General features: G+C 36.1%; 1 long non-coding RNA gene across 1 annotated transcript in view; it reads left to right on the top strand.

Moving 5' to 3' along the window:
• The first annotated feature begins 243 nt into the window (after nucleotides 1–243).
• Nucleotides 244–11,245, top strand: part of LOC134806463 (uncharacterized) — a 134,149-nt gene continuing 123,147 nt past the window's right edge. The window contains exon 1 of the long non-coding RNA XR_010146528.1: nucleotides 244–284. This is a non-coding gene — a long non-coding RNA (uncharacterized LOC134806463). The remainder of the gene's footprint in view (nucleotides 285–11,245) is intronic.

Below are 11,245 nucleotides of genomic sequence, written 5' to 3'. Positions count from 1 at the left end.
CCAGTATGTATAGCCGGCAACAAACTCGGCGGGACACATCTTTTCAAAACATTACATCTTATAATTAACCATGCATTAAGGATGACTCACGTTAGACCGGGCCGGAGATTCCGGCGCCTACTTTCCTATGACAGACGACAGGTGATCACGTGATGCTTTCCATAGAAAACGAAGCTCCTCAAGCTCCGGCCCGGACACGGCCTGGTCTAACGTGAATCATAGATAGATAGATAGATAGAATTTCTTTTTATTGGCACACCTCAGTAAAAAGATACAAAAGAAAAGTACAATTGAATCATCTTTTACGAGTAAATAACAAAAAAATGCAGTTTAAAGAATAACCCTTTTAAGGCACTGGTTTTGTTGATTCTTTGCCTCTCTATGCGACGGTAATGGCAACCAATATCCGTTGGAAGCTATTTCCGACGATTACGCCGTCTAATCCAACCGTAACCCTATCTGAACATACATATAATATACGTATTCGTACGGGAAATATAGCAAATATAACAATGCAGCGGTATCCTACTAATATTATAAACAGACATACCATAGTCTAATAAAACATGGTCTTCCATTCCCAGAGTGACACGGGCCTACGTCACAACAACATGGCCGCTATATATAGCGCTATCGCATATTATCATATAGCGCTGTCGCATGATGACGTAGGCCCGTGTCAGTTAGGTGACCTAGAAAAGACGGGAATGGAGTACCAGGCGGAGTATATTATTATACCATGAGACATACCTAGAAGTTTTTATGGCATAAACGAGCGCTTGAGAAAATGAAATATCGATAAATCTGATATCGATAAGTCTGTAACAAATTAATTATTAAAGATGTAACTTCTATAATTGCTGTAAATTACCGACAAATTTAAAAAAACCGGGCAAGTGCGAGTCGGACTCGCGCACGAAGGGTTCCGTACCATAATGCAAAAAAAAACGAAAAAAAAAGCAAAAAAAAAACGGTCACCCATCCAAGTACTGACCACTCCCGACGTTGCTTAACTTTGGTCAAAAATCACGTTTGTTGTATGGGAGCCCCATTTAAATCTTTATTTTATTCTGTTTTTAGTATTTGTTGTTATAGCGGCAACAGAAATACATCATCTGTGAAAATTTCAACTGTCTAGCTATCACGGTTCGTGAGATACAGCCTGGTGACAGACGGACGGACGGACGGACGGACGGACGGACGGACGGACAGCGAAGTCTTAGTAATAGGGTCCCGTTTTACCCTTTGGGTACGGAACCCTAAAAACGCAAATCAATAACAAACCTGTTACATAATTTCTTTATTACTATATTTAGTGTAAAAATAAAAACGTAAACTGTATTAGGTGTGTAATATACAGTGTCAAAAGAATAGAAAACTAACAAAACATCAAAGAAGATATCGAACGTGTTGTGTACTTCGCGGTAGCTATGTTAATACAGTGTTATAAATATCTATGATGTCGATATTTCATTTTGCCAATCAATTTATTTTGGCACAATAACTTCTATAACCCAGACGCAGCTTTTTGGAGCAAGTGAAAGAAAAAGTAGGGGTCGTGTCGTACCAAAAAGTCCAAGAGCTGGCGCAAGATAGGGAATGCTGGAAGATACTCCACCGACAATTAATGATGATGATGAACTTCTATATCTGATTGATTATAAATGAGAGTGTGGTTGTCTTTACATTACGCAAAAACGCATACTTATATCATATAACTGAGTTATATGACATCTATTTCAGTTAATGTGCTTCTATGAACTTATGAGTCTTATGACGTACAAAGTAACACTTGCCCTGCGTGTGCTATCAAAATCGTTGCAGACTTATCTTGGTCTAACTCTACAATCAATTTGTGTTTCGATTGCCCCCGCTTTACCCTAGTTAAATTATCTGTATGCGATGCTATAAAACGTGATTGTATATTTGATGTGTCTAAAAGGTAACTGGATGGACAAGAATATTTTTATTTTCCGACAGCATAAAATGAATAAGTCATAAATATTTTAACAACACAACGTTAAAATGCTTTTATTCGCAAAAGGGGTTTTATTTATTTTAAAGGTATTCCGCTAGTTGTTACCAAACACGAAAACGAAACTTTATATCATTTTTATGCCTCAATAAAATTTATACAAAACTAATATTAAAATAGTAAAAAGTTTATGCATAAAAATGAAAACTACCGTTCCTAAAGTTTAACTATACCTACATACTTTAAAACTTTTCAACTTTTCCTTGTTTATTTTGGCGCAAAACTAAAAAGCAATAATTCAGAACGATTTGAAAACAACTTCATAAACTAGAAATTTACAACCCTAGTTTCAAATTTGGCAAAAAAAGTGACTTTCGGTCTCCCTCGCTCTTGAATCGTTATAAATGAAGAAGAAAGAGATAGTATGAAAGTTCAAAGTTTCATTTTCGACAGATGTTTCCTGATTCGACCTAGTTTGTAGGGTTGCCAAAATTAATAATTTATGAAACTTGAGCAAAAGTTTTGACTCGTAAAGCGGTAAGCATACGATACGGCACCGACTTAAGGCACTTTACTTTTTGACGATTTAGCGTTATTCGGTACCTACAGATTTTATCAGTAGGTAGGTAGGTTATTTTGGTTATAGCAATAACCACAGTATGACAACACACTACAGTAAGTAACACAGTCTCGTAAAATTACGCGATTTCCCCATCATTTGGAGCAATTTTTCGAATAAAATGATTCAAAAAATTGCTCGAAATGATTCGATCCGTTTCGAGGATCTTCAACCGAATCGATTAAAATAAGGAAAACCTTAATAAACTTGGCGGTATTAAAATCCTTCCCGCCAAGGGCATAAAAATAACTATGTGAGGAATTATAGAAAATCAATAACTTTGAAATAAAGATCTCAAATACTGTGGGAAATAAAAAATGCCATAAATAAATAAATGCATAAATTAATGCCATAAGCTTAAAGTTTTCTTTAGGTTAACCATCAAGTACTTAAAACCTTAAAAAATACATAAGTCAAAATGACAGATAAGAACGATTAATTGAAGCATGTAGCGCGTTTATGAATAAAGCCTTAAATGTGCGAGGTAAATGTGTGTGATGTGTGTAAATGTGTGTACTTGTGTGTAAATTTCACACAAGCGGGCCAACTTTGCAAATATTTAATAACATTAGGGACTATTTGTATGCAAACCTGCAGGAAGGGAAAACAAACTTTACGCTCCGTAAAATAATGTTATTACTTTTGAAATTATTGTTATCTGCATCTGTGGCATTTAATTATAAGTACTTACCTAATTATAATAACTTGAGAAAACAGAGTAATAAAGTATTAAACAAAATCAAACCAAATCAAATCAAAATGAACGTTATTAAATATTTATCATTCAAAATCATCATTTAAAAGTCAATTCTACTAGCCAACATAAGGAAACCACTCAAAATTTGCATTCAATTCAATTCAATTCAATTCATTTATTTGTCGAAAAGCAGGTAATGTTACAAACAGGTGTTACATACATATAATTAAGTGCTCCACTTTTGGCCGTATGAGGCATACAAATATTTAACGTGAGTGGCGGTGTAGCTCGTGAGTTACAAATTAATTGTCATCATCCTTAAATAATAATAAAAGTCAACTATTTACATACTGCGTGCTCATCAAATATTGTCAAAATACTAATTGTTAAATGTCAAATTAAGGCCTATATTCTATACATAATAAATTACTTACATGCATCAAAAAAGTTCGCTGTCATTTAAATATTCGTTTATGTCATAGTAGCACTTGGTTTTCAATAAAGTTTTCAACGTATTGCGGAATCTGTTAATCGGTAAAGTTTGTACCGATTCTGGTAGTTTGTTAAAAAACTTTACAGCCATACTAAAAATGCTTTTTCTAAAAAGTGCGCAGTGTGCACGTGGATGTAAAAGTGTGTCTCTTTGTCGGAAGTTACGTGCTGGGTTATGCGGTTTTTTTGGAAAACGACTGTCATATTTTTTAACAAACATTAGGCATTCCAATATGTATAAAGAGGGAACAGTCAATATGCCAAGGTCTTTAAAAAAGGGTTCGCAGCTTTCCCAGGTCCGTATTCCGACAATGGCACGTATGCACCTCTTTTGCATAAGAAATACTTGGTGCCAATTTGTTGAGTTGCCCCAAAATACAATGCTGTACGTGATTATTGATTGGACATGACCGTAGTAAGCAGTAATTGCAGTCTCTCTGTTTACAAGTCTTACAAGTTGTCTAAGGGGATAAATGAATGCATTAATTTTGGAGCAAAGGATTTCCATGTTATATTTCCAGTTACAATTTTTATCCATATAGACGCCTAAAAATTTTATTTCATTAACTAATTCTAATTGTTTATTTTGAAATGTAATGTCTAATGTGTGAGGTTTTGCTTGTGGTTGTTGAAATATGTATATTATGTATATTAGATTACTTTGCCTCACATGTGGATAAAATGCAATTTTCTCATTCGTTTTTGAACAATCAAGAAGTCCTTTACTAGTTGGTGTGGTGAAAATAAATAATATACCTATATTTACCAAGTTACGAGTTTCAACTCAATGGATTAACGTCGTGACATACGAAATATTTGCCCTCACCAATCGAGTTACCCCTTAATAAGGGTTTTAAGGGCCCTCCTTAACCCAATTTCATCGAGTCCTTTAAGAATTTAACTTGCTTGTATACTTCACTTCAGTGGATAATGCGCCGTAAGCAGGAAAATATTTACAAAGGTTTGGAAAAACTCAATTAATTAGTAATACGTATTTTTTTCTAAATGCACAACCAAAAGTTTTAATTTATCTAATAAAAAAATTACCTAGTTGTTATATGTAAGTATGTACGAGTATGTATATTTTGTGTATATTCGAATATAAACGATAGGTGGGTTTTGTGACAAAAACTAGTTTATATATGTGTTATTTTAATTATGAAATAATTGTTTTAGTTTATATATTACATTTTTGCTTAATTACATCATACATATCACCTTCATGCAGGCGAGCCTTTTATCAATACTTAGCTGACCATAATGGTATTAATTTTATGGTAATATTGATAAGTTACCCATACCCATACTAATATTATAAAGGCGAAAGTATGTCTGTCTGTTTGGCTGTCTGTCTGTTAACTCTTCACGCTTAAGCCGCTGAACCGATTTAGTTGAAATTTGGTATAGAGATAGTTTGAGTTCCGGGGTAGGACATAGGAAAGTTTTTATGTCGGAAGTCATCCCTGAAGAGAGTGCAAAGGGGGGTGGAATTGAAAGAGTTAATGAATTGCCTAATAATTGAAGTAAGCAATGCGCGAATTGAATGATTGCTATTACCATTATCCAGGCGCTATACCTACTTTAGCTGCTGTCACTAATTTCACGCAGACGAAGTCGCGGGCAAAAGCTAGTCGTAATATAAGTTAATCATCACCATGATACTTCAAAAGAGAGACTTTTTAATGTAGGTAGGTATAGTTAAAGCATAACAGTTTTGAATGATTCACGGTTAGTTTCGATAGACTTATATCGACCGGGATATGAACCGTGATTACCTTTTGTATTGTTTTCGAGCTCCCGATATTTCGACGCAGTACATAGTGAGATAGTTAATGAGGCTAGACCGAGCGCGGTCTACACAACTTTGACACCCACCCGCTATCATAGTCTAATAAAACATGGTCTTCTCTTCCCAGAGTGACACAAGCCTACGTCACAATAACATTGCCACTTTATATAGCGCTATTGCATATTATTATATAGCGCTGTCGCATGATGACGTAGGCTTGTGTCAGTCACGTGGTCGGAAGAGAGTACCAGGCGGAGTATATTATTATACCATGCCCGCTATCATCAGTTACCCGTGAACAAGATGCATGTAACTGCGACGAAATATCGGGAACTCGAAAAAAAATCCAAAAGGTAATCACGGTTCATATCCCGATCGATATAAGTATAGTTAAAGCATTACCAACACCAAAACCCATTTCTACAGATTCTCTTTAAACAAACTTATCATACAAATAAATGTTGCCCTTACCAGGATTTGAACCCGAGACCATCTATTCTGCTTCATAGGCAGGGTCACTATTGACTAGGCCAGATAGGTCGTCAATTTTCATATAAGGGATCCAATACATTTCAATATAAGGTTTGCATAAACAACAAAATTTATGCGGGGTCAGTTTTTCATAATAGTCACGTCTTTTGAGGGGTCACAGGGCTTACATCAAATACTAAGAGCAACATATGTTGAACCTGACATTGTAACATTACGACAAAATTTTATTTTGGTCACACTGCCAGTCTAACTGGAGCTCTTTATTCGGATCAAATACGAGTAATCTGAAAATTTCTTTAAATTGGATTTGATAAAGTAAAAAGCGGTGAATGTTTGGAATACAGCCTAGACCCTTATGGTTTATTCAGTGGTCCCAAGACGACCCGTTATTTTTACAAACATATACAATGAATATAATGTAGCCAGTATCTGCCTTATTTCTGGAAGGTTTTTTAATACATCCTGCTCCGAGTGGACGGATGTATTTAAATAACCAGATTAAAAAACAAACTAGTTTGATTTGATATTATTGAGGAATACTACAAATAACGCAGCCATGAAGTCTAATTCAGGGGGTTTTATGGGTTTCAGTTTATCTTAGTATACTATATATATGGGCGTGGGATGTAACATGTGTTGATACGCTGGCCCCATCCCACGTCCTGGGCTCTGCCAGGAGGCCGGGGACGGCAGCAGACGACGCCCAAATTACCAAGTGTCGCAAATACGCATTCTTGAAACCGAATTATGTATTTGCGGCACTTGCAATTGAAACTCTCGGTCCCTGGTCGTCAGACACCAAAAAACTAGTAAAAGAAATTTCTACCAAACTAGTCTGGGTGTCTGGCGACCTACGAGCTGCCCCTTTTTTTGCTCAAAAACTCAGCCTCACTGTGCAAAGGGGGAACGCGGCCAGCGTCCTGGGAACAATGCCACAGGCTAATTTAGGGCTAGATCTATGATTTATATATTTTGTATCTGTTCCAATTATATAAATAAATCTATATATATTAGATATATTTATATCTTCTTTTAAACGCTTCAGGCAAGCGGAAGCCATCAATATTTGATACTGACTGTAGGTAGATAATCATTATTATGATATAAAGAAATGCAGAAGAAGAAGATATTTAATTTTAGCACCAAACTAAGCCATCGGCTAAATAAATCATATATTTCATGTTAATGGAATTTTTTTTTTCTGTAATACCCGCCAAGACGAATTAACCAAGTTACCGAAACATGATTGACATTTTTACCTCTTACAAATAAAAAAAAAATCACTAGAACATCACTTTTCAAAAAGTTGGACTAGCGTTGACGCTGAATATTTGAACAAAGCCATGCCCGATTCAGACTTGACCACTTGATACGTTTTTGATTTTATTTTGATACGACCTTGAAGTTGGCACACGCTGATTGGTGCATGCGAAATGAAGTTAAAATTAGAGATGCAACGGATAGTTGTTTGGCCGGATACCTTATACCGGATATTAGGCCTGTCCTTCGGCCGAATATTCGGTATCCGGCCGCCGAATATTCGGCCGATGGAACTATACCTACTTTTCGGTTTTTCAGGTGCGCATTGTGCAATTTTTGACCCCTGTTTCGTAGTGATCGTTCGCGCGGATTCATGTATAGGTACGAAATAAGTGCGCGTGCAAGTGAGCGGGAATGTTTAAGTACCTACTTTAAATTGTTTTAAAATAATAATCGAGTACGATTATGACCGTGACTGTTTTTTAAATCCAATTTGCTTACTCCGAAATCAAGCAAAGTAACTATACGGTAAATGGCCGGATAGTAGGTCAATATCCGGTATCCGCCCGGATGTTAAAATTACGGCCGGATAGGCCGGATACCGTATAGTACCCGAATATCCGGTGGATCTCTAGTTAAAATCGTGCGTGAGATTCGCGCCAAGCACCAAGTCGGTCGTCAGTAAAACCAGTTCAAACTAACTAAAACTAACTAATATGGCTCAGCGATCCAAAGAGCGATCTTGACCTATTCGTACCACTAATATTACCTATAAAAGATTAGAAAAGACATTAGTAAAATATGCTATAAAATAAGTTGACAAAATAATTTAATTAACTATTTATTATTTCAATGTATTTTTGGACGTTACAATCCTGAATTAATTTATGTGACTAGCTGACATTTTATTGACTAATTGATAAGTTTAAATGAGTATTATAATATATCATCTTATAGACTTGTTTAATCGTATAAATCTGTAAATAAGCATGTATCCACTATTGTGTGCCCTTACAGGGTATCTTAAATTGTAACACCTTATTATGTACATGACAATGCAATATTGAATAAATGACTAAAAAGGGTCAAACTATAAATTATTAAATCTGAATTGCGCTCCATATTATTTTGTCCATGAATAATTTTGCAGTTACATTCGCTTCCACTTTTTCTGTTCCCTTTGATATACCAGGCCCACTAGTTGTCTAGTAATCTAAAATATACCCTATAGCTTTAAAATTAGAGTGTAAATTCGGTTGTAGTTTTTGATATACCAAGCCCAATACTTGTATTTCAATCTAACATATACCCTATAACTTCAGAAATAGAGTGTAAATTCGATTGAAGGTTAAAGTTGCGTGGCTAGTTCAGGATAATTCGGTTTATGAATAGCAAAATATCTTGACGGGACATGTTGGTAAGTAAATTTGTTTGTAGCACACGAACTGAGTGTATCCTTACTAGTGTTGGCCAAGACTCGAGTCTTTTGAGTCTGCTGTTAGACTCGATTGTGTTTTTAGACTCTTATAATTACCTAAGTCGATACTCGAGCTCTTTCAAACTTGTTACACTCTCTTGTTAGAGACCAGAGTATTTTGTAGAGACTTGAATTCTTTTCAAAGAACTCTCATTAATTGAGAGTAAAAAATGTACAAACAATATGCATTGTATTCATGTACCAAAAATATCTGAACACCCACTCTAACGCCTTGACAATTGAGGCGTGTTAAGATTTTTGTGAGCACTTTGGCTGCTCCGATATTTCGGATGGCGACACACCATCACCATCATCATCATCATCTCAGCCATAAGACGTCCACTGCTGAACATAGACCTCCCCCTTGGACCTCCGTTCGTACCGGTTGAAAGCGACCCGCATCCAGCGTCCTCCGGCGGCCTTAACAAGGTCGTCTGTCCATCTTGTGGGTGGAAGTCCTACACACCATACATAACGTTTATTTTATTTGCTGCTACTGGTATTTTCATAAATGCTACAATATGATTGACTGAGTCTTTATTCGGAGGGTCGAGTCCTTTTTAGGTGCGCATAACTCAATAAAGGACTCGTGACTAAAGCGTCATTTAGACGGTTCAAGACTTGCATGCAATTTGCGTTACATTTCGGTATTTGGTCGATCGACTGAATTCATTGTTCTCTGTAGTTAGCAATGTATCGAATATTGCATGCAAGTTCTTGAACCGTCTAAATGGGGCTTAAGACTGAAGTTTTATATTGCAGAGTCGAGTTTAACAAATTTAGACTCAATTTCCTAGCAACACTAATATTTACAATTCCGTTTTACCAAATTAAAACGGTTATTTGGAGTTTTGCATTTTCCGGCGGTATAGGTGTAAGTCACGTTTGACTGGGTTGGCGATCTCTGAAATTACTGAGTAGTTAACAACTTTTGGTTTAATGTGAGATTTGACTGTCTAAATTTTGAACTGTCGAAGGCTTGGGTTTGGCCCGATGAGAGTAGGTACGCTGCGCTGTTTTCTTGAAGGTTTGAAAGTCATGCGACAATTCATTCCACAGTTTAGAATTATTCTTGGTACCTGCCCTGAATCAAGGGTGATAGTAATTTTTAACATGTTGATACGCTGGCCCCATCTCACCTCCGGCGCCCTACCAGGAAGCCAGGGACGGCAGCAGACGAACGCCCAAATTGCCAAGTGTCGCAAATATATGCACTTTTGAAAACTAATTATTTATGTATTTGCGGCACTTGCGATTGAAACTTTCGGTCCTTGGTCGTTAGACAGAAAGAAACTAGTAAAATAAATTTCTACCAAACTAGTCAGGATTAGCTGGACAGAAAGGAAGACGAACGAAGAGGTCCTGAGCATGGCAGGAGAGAAGAGATGCCTGTTAGACACAATAGCTAACAGAAGGGGCAAGATGGTTGGCCACCTGATACGGCACGATAGATTCTTTTTAAACATCCTGGAGGGCAAGATTGAGGGGAAAAGACGCAAAGGAAGGCCCAGGCTCACATATCTCAGCCAAATAAAAGGTAGAGTTTCTGTCGTGTCGTACGAGGGAGTTACAAGGCTGGCCCAGCAAAAAGAAGAGTGGCGATTACTCCACCGAGAAGAGCATAGCTCTGATGATGATGAGTCTGGGTGTCTGGCGAGCAGGCGCATTTTTTTCGTAAAAACTCAGCCTCACTGTGCAGAGGGGGAACGCGGCCAGTGTCCTGGGAACAATGCCTCAGGCTAATTTTAGACTTATGATCATTTATATTCATATATGTCAGATAAATAAATAAATTTTTAAAATGACAAATAAAATCAAAAAGCTAAAACGACGGAGCAAATTATACTCCTGTAAGTAAATGCTAAATGAATAAATTAAGTAGCTACTCTAGGGGTGTGTAATGATGGATATAAAAATAATTAATATATTTTCTGTCGATATATCAACATTTAATAGAATTTCAGAAAATATAATCACTCATTTTATATAACATACATTTGGTATATTATTAAAATGTTTAATATTATTTTATATAATTAAGTTTCGATATAACACTCATTTCTTATAACGATCATGTGAATGCTCACTTATTATACAAATTTTGTTATATAAGTAGGTATTATTCGGTATAATATAGGTATTTTTGCAATTTGCATTTTATTTAAACTTCTTTTCTTTCATTTTATTCAGGGGTCGCAATTCCAACCTAACCTAACCTAGTATTCTGGTAGTGGTTTGTTTTGTTTGGTGTAATGGACGCAATTCTAACCTAACCTAACCTACTTTTCTGGTAGCGTTTCGTTTTGTGTAAGGATCGCAGTTCTTAACCTTACCTACCTAGTTATAAATAAATAGCAGTTCGTTATACGTAGGAGTATCGTTTTTTGTAGTGTGTAAATGTGGGATTATATATCTAATACATTATATCAACAAAGGTTATAACA

The sequence above is a fragment of the Cydia splendana genome, chromosome 3 (assembly GCF_910591565.1).
Source record: "Cydia splendana chromosome 3, ilCydSple1.2, whole genome shotgun sequence".
Taxonomy (NCBI): Eukaryota; Metazoa; Arthropoda; class Insecta; order Lepidoptera; family Tortricidae; genus Cydia; species Cydia splendana.
The sequence above is the reverse complement of the archived record's forward strand: the minus strand, read 5'-3'. Positions and strand labels throughout refer to the sequence as shown.